The 16,687-nt window shown below is 42.3% G+C and overlaps 1 protein-coding gene and 1 pseudogene across 1 annotated transcript in view; one reads left to right on the forward strand and one right to left on the reverse strand.

Moving 5' to 3' along the window:
• LOC131398985 (GTPase IMAP family member 7-like) overlaps positions 1–16,687 on the forward strand; it is a 48,690-nt gene that overhangs the window by 10,493 nt on the left and 21,510 nt on the right. The gene's annotated exons all lie outside the window — the stretch shown is intronic.
• Positions 2,188–5,945, reverse strand: LOC131400566 (GTPase IMAP family member 1-like; annotated as a pseudogene).

Consider the following 16,687-nt stretch of genomic DNA (forward strand, 5'->3'; position numbering starts at 1 on the left):
TAGTTTTAACTCTTATGTTGAGTTCTTTGATCCATTTTGCATACAGTCATGTACTGCATAACGATGTTTCGGTCAACAATGGACCACATATATGACAGTGGTCCCATAAGAGTTGAACCATGTAGCCGAGGTGCGCAGTAGACTATACCATCTAGGTTTGTGTAAGTGCACTCTATGATGTTCGCATGGCGACATCACCTAACGAAGCATTTCTCAGAATGTATCCCAGTCATTAAGCGACTTGTGATAGTTCTAATATTTGCATTTAGTGTGAGACAGGGATCCAGATTCATCATTGTGCACATGGATATCCAGTTGTCCCAGCACTACATGTTGTTTTTATCTATTAATTTGTTTCCAATACATTTCAGGGCATTCTTTATCCTTCTGCAGATATCCCACATATTTATAGACAGACCCTAACACACTGATTGCAAACACATGCACTTCCCCAGTGTGCCCTGGATTGCAGCCTTAGTGGGGTGTGCTTGCCCTCTGGGGTCCCTGGAGTGCTCCCTCCCACATTCCCAGCAGCTCAGTCTCTGTCCCTTGGGAACTCCCTGGCTCTATTCCTCTCCAATGGAAGAGTAAGAACCAAGTGTTTCTCTCTATTTGGGTCACAGGTTAAAACCTTCCATTGCTCACATTGGACACTTTGCTGTTCTTTTTCACATTTATTTTCACCAGTGACCAACCACTTTCTCAATAGAGTGAAAAAGCAGAGTATTTATCTGTTTGTTCATCACAAGGGTATATTGAAAAGTGAATAAGACCAAAATCATGATTCCCTCTCAGGCCTTGCTGGGATCTGTGCACAACCCTTTAAACCAAAACGACCTGTGCAGCTGAGGAATCTTCAGGTCTCAGCAGTTGGCACTGGAGTTCCTCCTGTTAGTGTTCCCAATGGCTTCCATGCAGGGCTTGTGGGCCCCTCTCTCCAATATGTGCTCAGCTGTTGCAGATTATTTTCCATTTCTATGTGTTTTTTTAGTGATCTGAGTTCATCAGTAACCTGAGATTCTCTGGCTGTGAAGGCAACAGGTAGAGGATGCTGTAGGGAAGAGACTTGGAATTCCATAGCAGTATCTGACATGAGCTTGACTGTGTGTGAGGGTGGTGGTGTTGTGGACAAAGCAAGTGTGAGTGGAGAGATGGGGAGGCACAGTTAGGACTGACCACACAGGCTAACCTGGCTCATTTCACCTGGACCAGAGAGCTGACTCTCCCAGATACACATGGGACAGAAGGAGATGACTATATCCCACCATCTTGTCACCACTTCTCAGCCGACAAAGACCTGTTTGCTCTTATTTTGGCATTGAAATAAAAGAAAAATGTCCAGACCTCTTAAATTTGTTGATTTATCCCTGAGTTGAAAAGCATATCCTTACCCCGTGAGTGTATAAGTCAGTGAGGAAACTCCTCTTTGGAAGCAGACTTTCTGCAGGGTCTCAATGGCTCCTAGGCAATGGAGCCTCTACACACACATAGTTTCCTTGGACTTGTGGAATCGTCGGCCTTCAAGCTGCTGAGGGGTCTGAATGGGGATGCCCGGGGAGACATTCGCCTGCAGGTATAGACAGGAAGTTCTCTCTAATGTGCTCTCTTCTTATGATCACACACCCGAGTGTGTGTGTGTGGTGTGTGTCTGCACGTGGGTGCATGGAGTTTGCAGATGGGGTTAGGGATGACAGAGTAGTGTCCTTGTTCAGTGGGCACATTAGGCAGATGAACAAACATCCACAAATACTGATTTCCTTTGACACGATGTGATGTCCAGTACACTTATTTATTCACTTCAGAGTCAATGCAAATAAACAAGTATATCCTGAGGCTCTGTGTTGGCTCTGCCCTTGGTCCTGTTGGGAGTTCAAGGGATGAGAGAACTGATGCTCCTCATCTGTCTTCAGGTGCAAAGACAATTCCATGTCAGGAAAGGGCAGCCTGAGGTCAGTGGGAAATAAGCAAAAAGAACAAGAGCTGTTTGGCTTCAGTAGGAGGAGAGCTCAAGGAGGGCCAGGTCACAGGGGAAGGTCAGGGGAGGGAGATGGGACCTTGCAGGACCCTGAAGTTGGTAGAGTAGGGTGAGTTGAGGGAAGGAAGGATCACCTGTGAGCCCTGAAGCAGCAGAACACCAGGCATGAATGTGCTTATGAGTTGATGGGTCACAGTCCTCTTTAGGGTCTGTCAGTAAGGATTGACATCACCCAAGCCGTCCTCCCGGTGCGTGGAGAGGAGCAGATAGAGCAGGCCCAGGGCCACCAGCAAGGTGGCCACACCCAGCATTGCCCTGCTCCAGGGCGCCCTCCTCCACTCCTGCAGCATGGCCAGCAGCCCGTGCCCCCGCTCTCTCTGCAGGTGGGCAGCCACAGTCTCTGCCACCCTGTGGAGCTGCTCCTTGGAGCACATGCAGCCCAGTGCCTGTGCCAGGCAGTACAGGTCATTGGTGTAGGGGGCGCCCCAGTGGACACCGACCAGCTGCTCCACCAGCGCCATCAGCTCAGCCACTTGGACCTCCCGCTGCTCACTGGTGGCACGGTTGTCAAAGACACAGGCACGGCCCTCGCAATCGGCCACCATCTCCCACAGCGCATGGTTGTCGGTGCAGCGCACATAGTCCTGCAGCGAGTCCCCCGCCAGGTCATCCTTCTGCGTGAAGAGGATGACCGTGCGCACCATCACGCCTCACCAAAGATGTCTCTCAGCTGCTCTGCGGCCTGCTGGTCTTGGGCAGTGAAGTGGCCCAGCTGGGTCACCTGGAGCGGGGCTTGGGGCCCAGGGCTGACAGCAGGTAGCAGCGGCCTCTCTCCTAGAACCCCGGCTCTGTCTTTGGGTCTTCAGTGCTGAACAAGTCTGGGCTGTTGATGACTTCTACGTGCCACCCAACCTACCTCTGGCTGCTGATGAGTGTTCAGGGCAGGCCTCCCCATGATGCGCCACTCTGGTATGCAGATTATTTTGAGCTGAAAACAGTAAAGGCTCAGAAGACTCAGGAAGAACATTTGAACTTCTCCTCCCAAACTGCCTAAAGAGTTTAACATAGAAGGCCTGTTACAGGAAGGAGCCACTACCATATGATGGCTGTAGTATAGTGTAGCATAGATGCGATAAGAAAGGCACCAAGAAGCCCATCTTATTAAGAACTGTCTCCTGGGCCACATTCTCTAGGTGGTCCAGTAAAAAGTTGTCTGACAAACATTTGCATTTCCATCTCCATGTGAATTGTCTTCTTCCCCTCAGAAATCCCAAACCACTACCCCCCAACGCCTTCTGTGCCTTTAGCTGAAAATACTTAAGAGAGCAGCTTAGTCAGAATGATGAGTTGCTCAGTTCTCTTTCTGAGTTTCCCGCATGTGTACATGTTATTAAACTTCGTTTGATTTTCTCCTGATAGCCTGCCTTTTTAATTGTTTGGCCAGCCATAAGAACCTTAAGGGAAAGGGAGGGGAGGAATTCTGCCTCTTCCCCAACAGTTTTGGCGTAGCTGGTGGGATCTGCACTGGCCGGCAAGTTGCCTTCTCTGGCTGGAGGAACTGCTTTCTCCCTGGGACTGGTGCAGATGAGGAGATACAGGAACACCTGACAAAAGCTGGCAAAAGTTAGGACTTCTTACCACGTCAGCCTCCCAGAATCTCTACCTGCAGGATCTGGTGAAAGCAAGTGGTCAGAATTTTTTTCTCTTTCTAAATATAGATTGGCAGGAGAAAATATTTGGGAAACTAGTTTCTTGTGCTTTTAGTGACTCTGGTAAATTTGGTAGAGTACTCTCAGTTTTAAAGATCCTTTTCCTCCCAGAGATAGTCACTGCTTTTCTCTTTCGTCTCAGTATTTTGTGTCTTGTGTCATAAGAAGGAAATACCATAGGGTAGGACACAGGCATAGGTTCTATAAGCCTGCTGTCCAGGCTGGCCCTACAGGCTGGCAAGTTTGCTGGTCTCACCAGATCAACATCTGTCTAGACAAACTTTGCTGTGGGTTAATATGCACATGAAATGAAGGCCATTGCCAAGGGCATCTTGGAAGCCAAAAAGGCTGCAAATTTGGTGGAAGTGGGTCTAACAGTTAAGAGACATTAGGGTGCTTGCCACTTCAAGAAGTCTCCCATGAAAGGATCAGTTGATCACAGAAGGATTTAGGTGACACTGGTCCTCCACCAATTTCAACAAAATGTCCATGCAACAACAAGGCACTCTGTAAAGCACACACAATCCCCAGCCATGTGGCACCACCCTCCTAGGTATTATTCTGGTGTTGGGAAAGAGGGAGAATTGCCCTTTCCCTTAAGGTTTTTATGGCTGGACAAATAATTAAAAGACAGGTTAGCAGGAGAAAAGAACACCAAATTTAATAACATGTATACATGGGAGAAACCAAGGAAACTGAGTTTCTCAACACAATGGCAGAGATTCTCATCTTAAATACTATCTTCAGCTAAAGACAAAGGAGAATGTTGGGGTGGGGGGAGTCAGTTATGGGAGATTACCAGAAAAGCACAGTAAACAAGAATAAGGTTATTATGCAGATTTAAGGCCTCCCCTTCCACACTGATAAGTTTCTAGAGATGAAGAACTTATCCCCCCTCTTCCCAGTACAGAGAGGAGATACTTTTACAAATGGAGATTTCCCTTATAAATGTAAATGTTTGTCTGACAACTCTTTGCAGGACCACCTAGAGAATGTGGCCTGGGAGAGACAGAATTTTTGGTAAGATCGGCATGAGCCTTTCCTATTGTAACATCTACTTTACATTATATTACAGCCATCATATGATAGTGCCTCCTTCCTGAAACAGGTCTTCTATGTTAAATTCTTTAGGCAGTTTGGGGGAGGTCAGATATCCATCAGAGAAAATAATCAAGGTGAAGAGACATATTTCAGGGTGGTCAATTTTGGTCTCCCACACTGGATTCAAGAGACCCAAGATGTAGTCTGGGTCTGGATGAGGTCTTTCCTTCTGTCTTGTTTTATGTCCTGAGAACTTGGCTTCTTGACCAATGAGAATATTCTCCTTGGTCTCCAACATATGGAAGGTGCATTTACTGGGGAGCAACTTGGTGGCCAGTCAAATAGACTGGTGTTCCGAACTATCTCTCTGTCCAGCTTTGTCAAGCTCTCAGGGGAGTTTGTCATAAAGGGCCTAGTCCATAAGGGCTTTTGTCGTCTTAACCTTTGTTGCTTTTTAGTGCTGGAAAAATCTCATTCCAGTAGTGTCTGCCTGGTGTCACAGATTAGCAGATCTGTGACTTGAGGCATCCGAAACTCTCATGGGAGACCAGAGACACTGTTTTCACTGCACCATCCTTACTTCCTGTGCGATGAAGGTCTTTACCTTCTCTGAATATCTTTGGGAGAGAATTCTGTGGATCATGGGGGCTACATCATCTGCACCCTCACCAAGGACACCTCTTGTGTCCATAGTAAAGATTTATTCTAAGCCTGGAAAGTTACCTCCAGGTCTTTCCTTAAAAAAAGGCTTATTGGATTGAGCCACTACTGGAATAAATATACAAATGGAGATCCTACACGTCAATGGCCAGACAATAGATCCTTTGAATTGAAAAAACTTCTATATTCGAAAAATATTTTAGAGAGTTCTCATCAAAAGCAGCTGCCTTATTGGTATTTATGAGAAAATCAAATTGAAAAGAAAACCCAGAAAAATATAATGACTAGACTTAGGGAATCTCTTAATAAACTGAAAGAACAAAAGTCAGAGTTAGAACTAAAATTGAAAAGAAAATTTAATGAAAATTCCCCTTCTCCTCCCTCTTACACTCCCCTATATCCCCAACTCCCTGTCCCTGACTCCCTAGAAGATCTTTTGGATCTCTGGGTACCTGGTTCAAACCCTCCTCCTCATTCATTCATTCATCAAATAGCTTTAACTACCTACAGTGTGTCAGTGTAAGTCCGAGGAGTTGCTGACACCATACTGAGAAAGTCATGGTTCCCTTCTGCCCCTATACACTCGAATTTAGGGAAGAACAGTGGAAGAGCCTGGTCTGGGATTGGAATGAGACTGTGAGAACTTGGTTTTGTCTTTTCAGGGGCTCCAAGTGTGAATAGCAGAGCGGAGATTGTAACACTTGCTCTGTGTCAGTGAGGAAGCTGTAGATATTAATTTTCCAGGTAATTCAGTGTCAGTGACATAAGCCATATATATTAAGTTTTCCCAGGAGATTCAGCAGCCAGGGGAGCCTTTGGAAAACCCTGAGAACCAGAAACTTTGCTCTGTGACTTAGGGAAGCACCTCAGCGTGGTTGCCCTGGGAAACAACCAGAGGAAAATTGGAAATTTGCTTGTGAAAATCTGGAAAACAGAGATACCAGCAAAGCTGATCTGGAGAGCCTCTGACTCTTCTCTCAGAAATCCAGAGAATTTGCCTTGAAATCTGTCTAAATATGATCTGTGTGCTGGAGACACTAGGATGCTCCCCTCCAACTCCTGGTGCTCTGGTCCCAAATATGAGGTTTCTCGAGGTAAAGTCATGATATCCAATTCAACAATAAACATCCCATGAGCAAGTTTTCCCTATCACAAGTGCACAGTCTCTCCTCCATCTGCGTCTCCAGCCTCAGTTCCAACCACTCCCTCAACTCAATGAGCTTCTCCACAAAGAGCAGACTTCAGGGACTTTCCCAACCTGCCTGTGCTGTCCCTCGTGTGACCCTTCATCCTCTCACACATTCTGTCTGAGTCCTGTCTGTGCTCATCGTCCATTTGAAATTCTACCTCTTCCTGTCATCCACCTGGTTACTGCAGGTGACTGTGTTCCCTCTCCCGGGCTCCACACAAGGGAAAGCAAAGGCTGAGACTGGCTGAATAACGTGTCTCTGGCGAAAGGACCTAGATGACAGGTTTGCCTGGTCCCCAATCCAAAGTGCTCGTGTTTCTGCAGTAGGTCCCCTGCCACCTCCCCAAGCCTTCGGTAAAGTTCACCCCACGGGCCTCCTGTGATTAATTATTTTGTGTGTAGAAATCAACAAGATCCCATAATTGACAGCAGAGCAGAAATGAAGAAACAGCCACAAGATTAGAGCAAAGAAAAAGAATTTAGGTAAAGCAACAAGTCCTTGTCAAAGATGGAAATGAGTAAGCCTGCTACAGGGAATTCACAGAACCCTTGGGTAGGCCATTTGGAACTTCCCATGGAGTTTGGAATGGGATTTGAAAAGTTCTACCAAAGTTCTTAAGAGATCAAATCTGGGGGTGCAAAAGACGTATTGTTACTGAAGAATGTAAAACATGTCAAATCCTATGATCTTAAAACTCCAAGGGATTGGAGTTTATTTATCTAGTCCAGTGCTGTTAAACTATCTTTGGAATTATCTAGGGGATACTTTAAAATGAATGTTTCTTAGAGATTTTGATTCACATATCTGCACTTTAAAAAAATAAGTACCCCCCTCTCCACTGATTCTAATGCATTCAGTCCATGATCTGAGTTTGTGAATCCCCTATCCTAGCTCATCCTTCATTATACAGATGAGACGAGATGAGACACTGAGGTGGCTCAGCAGCACACAGAGCCCTGGGAGGCTTATATTGGGGAGCAGATGTGTGGGCACACGGAGGGCAAGGGTCTGAAGACCAGCTTCATAACCTTAGATGTCTCCTATGAGACCCGATTGTGGACAGTGCTGAGGAAAGTGGAGAGTTTTAGGAGGATTCAGTTCAGATATATACAGAATTTCACTTTGTAACTTGTGCTGAGTTTAGATTCATTTATGTGCCCTCAGAAATATTTCTTGCATTTGCTGAATTTGCATCTGTGGAGTATTTCTGCCTTCTAAAGTATGTTTTGTTCCCTGAAGCAGTTCTAGCAAACACCTTCCTTATTTATTAGGGGAGTAGGGAAGGAGAGAGGATTTGGTAAGACTGTGTGCTCTCCAGAGCTGGAGAAGATACCTCCCACTCCTTCGGATCTTACTCTATTTGAAACTCAGAACATCCTTAAAAACCAGAAAATGTGAAGTTATTCTTTCTAGGTGCTGCTCCCCACCTCGTACCTAGGGGAGTGTAGGTGCTCCCTTAGCGAGCTCATACAGGCACTGAATTCCTCACAGGTCCTACTTCCTGGCCAGCTCCCTTTCCCTTGGGCTCACCTTTCCTGCAGAGTTGGTGACGGGCTCTGAGGCTGGCTCTGAGAAGCCCTTGACCTACTGCTTTCCCTTTGGTGGTGAGTACGCAGGCTGTTTCCTCCCAAAACAAGAAGTCTCCCAGCTCCTGAGACTTCAGAGCTCAGACAGCTGAGGGAGGGAGGGCCCAGTGGTGATGACTTAAAGAGACAGAAACATCCACCAGTGGTAGGTATTTGATGTTTCCACTGTGAAACTCACTCCCTGCTTTGGACTGTGGTGATGTTCTCAAAGGTCCTGTGACACCAACATCTTGTCCCCAACAAGGCAAGGGATCCCTGTGAAACCTCCAGAGTGTCCCTGTGACACCAGCATTCTGTCTCCCAAGAGGGGAGAGCATTTTAGGTTTCTGAGCCTGTTCTCACTTCTGGCCTTTGACCACCAATCTTATCTCCTTTTGCTTTTTAGGTCTTTTCCTATGAAATCGCCTCTTGAGGGTCTCCTTCCCCAGGACAGGAATCCTGAGAGGAATCCTTGACTGGACGTCAGTGTGGACAGTGCTACCAGTGCGGCCTTATCTGCCAGGAACATCACATGCAGATCTCATCATTCTCATGAAACGGAAGCTTTTCCTGCTGTTAAAAATAGGACAGCAGGTAGAGGATGGAGATTTGTCATACAAGTCTTAGTCTAACCATCTCTATCGGCATCTCCAACTCACGTTACTGTCTCTCGCCTCAAGAGGGTCATGAGAAAGGAGTGTAAAATGGCCAATCACCGTGTGGAGAGAAGGCTACGACAGGATCATGGTGCAATGGGCCCTGGGCCTGGTTAGGTCATTAACAAGCTATGTGATCTTGCCTAACTCACTTAAACTTTCTGAAATTGACTTTCCTGTATGTAGTGAGGAGATAAACTAAATCTGAAGCTGATGGGTTGGGGTCTGATTTTCACCCATTCTTGCCAGCTCATTGTCTCTAGTGAAGAACCCAACTCTCACCGAACTCCACCTTGTTTTTATTCCCCCAGATTTATTGAGATATAATTTATACATAACATTGTGTCACTTTAAATTGCACAATCTGTTGATTTGATACACTTATATATTGCAGAAATGATTACCACCATAGCATTAGCTAACACCTGCATCATGTCATATAATTACCATTTCTTTTTGGTGGTGAGAACATTTAAGATCTACTCTCTTAACAACTTTCAAGTGTATAATATAGTATTATTAACTATAATCACTTTGCTGTCCATTAGATCCCAGGACTTATTCATCTTATAACTGGAAGTTTGTGCTCTTTGACTGACATCCCCCCATTTCCCCACCCTCCAGCCCCTGGTAGCCACCATTCTACTCTCCATTTCTATAAGTTCAGCTTTTTAAAATTTCACATATAAAGGTAATATCCTACAGTGTTTGTCATTCTCTGACTTACTTCACTTAGCAAATGCCCTCGAGGTCCATCCATGTTGTAGCAAATGACAAGATGTCCTTCTTTCTCATGGCTGAGTATTATTCCATGATATATATGTACCATATCATCTTGATCCCGTCATCTGTACCCAGTCTAACAGGTATGAGGTGATTTCTCATTGTGATTTTGATTTGCATTTCTCTGATAATTAGTGATTAGTGATGTTGAGCACCTTTTCCTGTATCTGTTGGCCATTGGTATACCTTTGGAAAAATGTCTATTCAGTTCCTCTGCCCATTTTTTTCAATTGGATTTCTTGTTTTTTAACTATTGAGTTGTATGAGTTCCCTGTATATTTTGGATATTAACCCCTTATCAGACATATGACTTGCAAATATTTTCTCCCGTTCCATAGGTTGACTTCGTTTTGTTGATGGTTTCCTTTGCTGTGCAGAAGCTTTTTAATTTGATGTAGTCCTGCTTGTTTATTTTTGCTTTTGTCGCCTTTGCTTTTGGTGTCAAATCCAAAAACTTATTGCCAAGAGCAATGTCAAAGAGCTTACCACCTTTGTTTTCTTCTAGGAGTTTTATGATTTCAGCTCATATGTTCAAGTCTTAATCCATTTTGAGTTGATATTTGTGTATGGTGTAAGATAAGAGTCCCAATTCATTCTTTTGTACGTGGCTATCCAGTATTCCCAACACCATTTATTGAAGAGGCTATCCATTTCCCATTGTATATATACTTGGCTTATTTGTCATAAATTAATTGACTATAAATACATGGGTTTATTTCTGGGGTCTCTGTTCTGTTCTGTAGATCTAAGTGTCTGTTTTTACGCCAATACCATGCTGTTTTCATTAGTATAGTTTTGTAATATAGTTTGAAATCAGGAAGTGTGATGCCTCTAGCTGTTTTCTTTTTTAACACTGCTTTGGCTATTGGGGACCTTTTGAGTTTCCATACAAGTTTGAGGATTGTTTTTTCTATTTCTGTGAAAAATGCCATTGGAATTTTGATAGGGATTGCATTGAACCTGTAAATCACTTTGGATAGTATGGAGATTTTCTCAATATTAATTGTTTAAATCTGTGAGTACAGAATATCTTTCCATTTATCTGTCTTCTTCAGTTTCATTCATCAATGTCTTATAGTTTTCAGTGTACTGGTTTTTTACCTCCTTGGTTCAGTATATTCCTAGGTATTTTATTCTTTGTGATGCTGCTGTAATGGATTGTTTTCTTAATTTCTCTTCCTGATAAATCATTATTAGTGTAGAGAAAGACAACTGATTTTTGTGTATTGATTTTGTATCCTATGGCTTTACTGAATTTGCTTATTAGTTCTCACAGTTTTTTGGTAGAGTCTTTTGGATTTTCTGTATATAAAATCATGTCATCGACAAATAGAGACAATTTTACTTCTTTGTTTCTGATTTGGATGCTTTTTATTTCTTTTTCTTGCCTAATTACTCTGGCTAGGACTTCTAGTACTGTATTGAATAAAGAGTGGACATCCTTGTATTTTTTCTTGATCTTAGAGGAAAAGCTTTTAGCTTTTCACTGTTGAGTATGATGTCAGCCTTGGGCTTGTCATATATGGCCTTTATTATGTTGAGGCATGTTTTCTCCATACCCAGTTTCTTGAGGGTTTTCATCATGAAAGGATGTTGAATTTTGTCAGATGCTTTTTCTGTATCTTTTGAGATGATTATATGATTTTTATCCTTTATTTTGTTAATGTGGTGTATCACATTGTTTAATTTGTGGATGTTGAACCGTCCTTGCATCCCTCTCCATCTTGTTTTTGAACAATGTCTTTTCTTCCCTAATTGCCCTTGTTAGAACCTCCTGTACAAAGTTGAAAAGAATTGACAAGAGCAGATATCCTTGTCTTATTCCCAATCTTAGCAGGAAAGCTTTCAGTCTTTTGTCATAAAGTATGGTACTAGTCATGGGATATTCATGGATGCCTTTTACCAGGTTGTAGAAGTTTCTTTCTCTTCCTAGTTTGTTGAGTGTTTTTATTTTGAAAGGATATTCAATATTGTCAAACGCTTTTTCTGGGTCTATTGAGATGATCATGTGTTTTTTTTTCAACTTTGATTTATTGATATGGTTTATTACATTAATTGATTTTTGGATGTTAAGCCAATATTGCATTCCTTGTATAAATTTCACTTGGTCGTGGTGTATACTCCTTGTTATATATTGATGGATTCTCTTTGCTAGTATTTCATGGAGGATTTTTGTGTCTATAGTCACAAAAGATGTTGGTCGGTAGTTTTCTTTTATTGTGATGTCTTTTTCTGGTTTGGTATCAGGATAATACTGGCATCATAGAGTGAGTCAGAAAGTGCTCTTCTTCTTGTATTTTTTGGAAGAGGTTGTGAAGATTGGTATTAATTTTCTTAAATGTTTGGTAGAATACACCAGTGAAGCCATCTGGGCCTGAGTTTTTCTTTGTAGGTAATATTTTTTTATTACTAATTGAATCTCTTTATGTGTTACAGATCTGTTCTGACTTTCCATTTCTTCTTGAGTCAATTTTGGTAGTTTATGAATTTATCTATTCCATCTAAGTTGTCTAATTTTGGAGGCATAAAATTGTTCATAATATTTCTTTATAATTGTTTTATTTCTGTAAGCTCAGTAATAAGGTCCCATCTTTCATTCCTGATTTTAGTAATTTAATTCTCCTTCATGTTTTTTTGGTCAAACTAGCTAAAGATTTATCAGTTGGATGATATTTTCAAAGAACCCAGTTTTAGTTTTGTTGGTTTTCTATATTGTTTTTCTATTCTCTAGTTCATTAATTTCTACTCTAATTTTTATTGTATCCTCCTTCTGATTGCTTTAGGTTTAGTTTGCTCTTAATTTCTCACTGCCTTAATGTGGAATATTAGGTTATTGGCTTGAGATCTTTCTCCTTTGTTTAATACAGGTATTTCCAGCTATAATATTTCCTCTGAGCATTGCTTTATCTATACCCCATGAGTTTTGCTATGTTGTTTCTTAATTTTCATTCACCTCAAAGTATTTATAATTTCCCTTTTGATTTCTTCTTTGAGTCACTGGTTATTTAGGACTGTATTGTTTACTATCTACATATTACTGAATTTCCCAATTTGTTTTCTGTTATTGATTTCTTTTTTGTGTGTGAGGAAGATCAGCCCTGAGCTAACATCCAATGCAAATCTTCTTCTTTTTTTTGCCAAGGAAGATTGGCCCTGGGCTAACATTGTGCCCAATTTCCTCCACTTTACATGGGATGCTGCCACAGCATGGTTTGACAAGCGGTGCATCCGTGCACGCCCGGGATCCGAAACTGTGAACCCTGGGCCACCAAAGCGGAGCATGCACACTTAACTGCTATGCCACCAGGCTGGCCCCTGTTATTGATTTCTAATTGCACTCCACGTTGGCTGGAGAACATAGTGTGTAAGATTTCAAGCCTCTTATATTTATTGAAGCTTATTTTATAGCCTCACAAATGGTCTATTTATGAGAATGTTCCTTGTGCACTTGAAAAGAATGTATATTCTGCTGTTGTTGGGTGGAGTGGTCTGATGTTAGACCTTGTTGATTTATAGTGTTGTGGTCACATCTTCTATTTCTTTGTTGACCTTTTGATTAGTTGTTCTATGCATTATTCAAAGTGGGGCATTGAAGTCTACAACTGCTATTGTTAAATTGTCTATTTCCCCTTGACTTCTGTTAATTTTTGCTTCAGGTGTTTCAAGGCCCACTTGTTAAGTTCATATATGTTTATAACTCTCATATCTTCAAATGCATTGATTCTTTCTTCCACTGGTTCAAATCTACCATTAGAGCCCCTCGACTAAATTTCTCATTTTCAACTATGCTTTTCAACTCCAGAATTTTTATTTTGATCATTTTTAAAAAATAATTTTTGTGTCTTTCTTCATATGCTGTATTTGATGAGATGTTGTCATCCTGGCTTCATTTATTTAAGTGTGCTTTTCTTCAGTTCTTTAAACATATTTATAATTGTGGCTTTGAAGCCCTGTCTTTAAATCCAGTATCTGGGCCCTCTCAAAGGCAGTTTCTGTTGCTTGATTTTTTTCCAGTGTATAGATCACACTTTCTTGTTTCTTGTCTTATAGTTTTCATTAAAAAACTGGGCATTTTACTTGGATAATTTATATTTTCAAGTTAGCATGAAATAATTTTCAAAAATAAATCAATTCCCCATCCACTAAAAAAGAAACTGGGCATTTTAAGTAATATAGTGTAGCAATTCTGATACTTCTTCACCTTCTGCTTTTCTAGGGCTTGATTTGCTGTTCTTTGCATACTTGTTTAGGGACTGGGCTAGACTCTTCTAGTGAAGTCTGTTTCCCCTGCAGTGTGAAACCTCTGATGTTCCTCCTCAGATAGTGCAGCCTGGGGTGTGCACACAGTCACCTGGGATGACAATAGTTTAAGCAGTGCTCTCTCTGACTGTCTCTTTTCCTAACCTCTCTGTTAACCTGTGTGTCTCTGTTGATATTACACCCAGCTGTTAGGCTTACTAAGTACAAGCTGATTGCTCTCTTGGTTTTGACAATACCCTTGGGCATAAATTGCTCCATAGTCTGATCTAATTAAATTTTGCTTCCTTTGAAGGGGTACTTTTTGTGGCCAGTCTTTCAGGTTTTCTCTGATCCTAGAAGGACTCTTCTTACCTGTCTCTTTTCCTGGTTCTCTCTGATAAACTTGCTGGCCTATGGTTTCTCTTATGGCTCTCAGCCTCCTCTAAATTGCTTACCATTAAAATGTTCATTATTTTTAAGAGTGCCCTTTGCCTTAAACTTCCCACATACTGTTTCAAATAACGTTATTTCCTTTGGGGAGACCTTTGGAGTTCTCCAATATTATAGACTTCTTTTCATCCTGAACCAAATCTCTGAGCCACAGCTCTGGGCCCAGAGCACAGGATGGTAGCTTATTGTCTTCTCAGGTTGCCTCTCTCAGCATGGAACCTCCATCACATGAGGGAGCTGGAGGCAGTAAGGGCCCCAGTATTTTTAGCCTATTGTGCCTAGGGTAGAGTCTCTGCCCTATGAATAGAGGAGCAGTCGATTGCTGTTGGCTGCACTTACCAGGAGTTTAGTCTCTGCAACTTAGAGTGGGAGGGGATGATAATGCTGCCAGTCTGCCCATATTGGAAGATACTACAGTCTTGATGAGTGGCTGAGGGGAGAGGGACCCCATCTTCCTGGTCACACCTGCCCAGAATGGAGTTTCCTTTAAGCTGAGCTGAGGGTGGGTTAGGGAAGGAGGAAGTAGGTCATGGCTCAAGTACCACATAGAGTCTCACTGTTCTTACAAGATTTAGTAGATGCTTAAAAAAATAAACATTTCCTTATTTGCTATATGTCCTTAGGACAACTTTTAGAGTCTTAAATTAAAAAAAATAATTTTCACAAGTTATGGTTATTCCACCTGTAATAAGCCTACAGGATTCCTTATGATCCTTTCTGGAAGTGGAAATCTTGTCAGTAGTTTTAGGTTAAACTTTGGCCACATTGCTAGCTCCCCTCTGCTTTTCTTCCTGCCGAGTGCATGGATTTTGTATAGTTTAGTTTTCCCTTCTTGTTGTTCTTTACTGTAGTTGAATGAAACACTGCTAAATGGGGACCTAGGTGGCAGCTGTCATTGTCTTCCAGATTGCTATCTTTAGCTGGAGTTCTTGCTTTTCCACCAAATGCAAGTATGTTCTACTTGCAGAGCATAAGAGAAATGTTGGTGTCTCCTTATATTTACGAATAGTCATTTATGGCCTCTCACAGCTTAGAAATGAGTCATTTAAATACAATTTTCAAGTTACATTTCTTCATGATAAACAATAGTCAAAAGTAATGAGGCTGCTCAGCTGTTTATTGGCTACTTAGGCTTTGAGAACTTCATTGCTAGAATTTTGAAAGACAGCAACATCCATATGCACCTATTCCAGTTTAGAGCAGAGTTTATTTTGCTTAGCTCACGTCACTGTCAAAATGGCAACTGTTGTGCCTGCTCTGAATGAGGCCCTGGTGTGGGTTTGGAGATTCACAGGAAAACTCTTCCGCTGCATCCTCAGGCCAGCACCAGCCTAAGGAGGGAACTGAAAAGGAGCCTGAGCACAGTTCAGCGCGATCTCCGTGGTGAGATTTCTTCTTGGCCCAGCCTTTCTCCTCTCATCCCTTCTGAACTCTTCAGCAGGTACAAATAAGGGGGAGATGGGCCCTGTGACCTGGCCGTTCTAGCCTGTGCCATGACCACAACTCTAAGTGCAGAGTACGACAGAATCGAGAGGAGATGAGGCAGGAAATGGCTGTGGCTGAGGCAGGATGCATGTTTTTCTGTGCACAAGTGAATTTACAAAAAATCACCCTGTTGCTCATTTCTCAAAAATATAAGGGATTATGAGAAACAAAAAAAAAGTCATGTTGTGATATGCTGAAATATACATTCCAATTGTCCCCTTTATCCCTTGTTAAAGTTTTATTTATAGCATTTATCATTAGCATTAAAGCACTTAAGAACACTCCCTTAATGTGAGGATTGGAGTGAAGCAACAAAAGATGCAAATTGAAACCAAAAGGAAGAAATGAAGACAATAGCAGAAATTGTGCAAACTGAATTGCAAATCCCAGGAAGAAGGCAAGCTATCCAACGCTATCAGGCAGTTGTGGCAGCCTCTGAATCCTTTCCCCGATTCCTATTCTCCAAGGCAGCCTTTTCTTCTACCACTGGTATCATGGAGTGGCTAAGAGTTCAGGGGATATGAATGCAAATATTGTGGGTTTTGGAGGGATGGGAATAAAAGTCTAGGTAGACGAGTAAGGAAGGGAGCCATGGGTGTGTTGAGAGCAGCAGCAAATTATTGTATGATACAGTTCCACTGCAGGCATCAAACTTCGACAATCTGACACTTCCCTATCTTCTCATCTATAAAGATGCTAGTAGGGCTGAGAGGGGTTATGAGTTTTTTTGCCCAAAGCCATAGGTCTTGATAGTGGCAGAATCAGACCCACACACTTATCTTCTTACTGCACTTCCTGTATTAAAGGGAGACACCCAGTGCTGATGTGCTGACATGAGACTCTACTTCTGAAGCTCGTGGAAGAAAACAAGTGCCATTGGGCCACAGAATGATGCAAATTGCTGTTAAACTTCTCAGACAGAGTAGTCATCCTG

Source organism: Diceros bicornis, chromosome 3, assembly GCF_020826845.1.
Source record: "Diceros bicornis minor isolate mBicDic1 chromosome 3, mDicBic1.mat.cur, whole genome shotgun sequence".
NCBI lineage: Eukaryota > Metazoa > Chordata > Mammalia > Perissodactyla > Rhinocerotidae > Diceros > Diceros bicornis.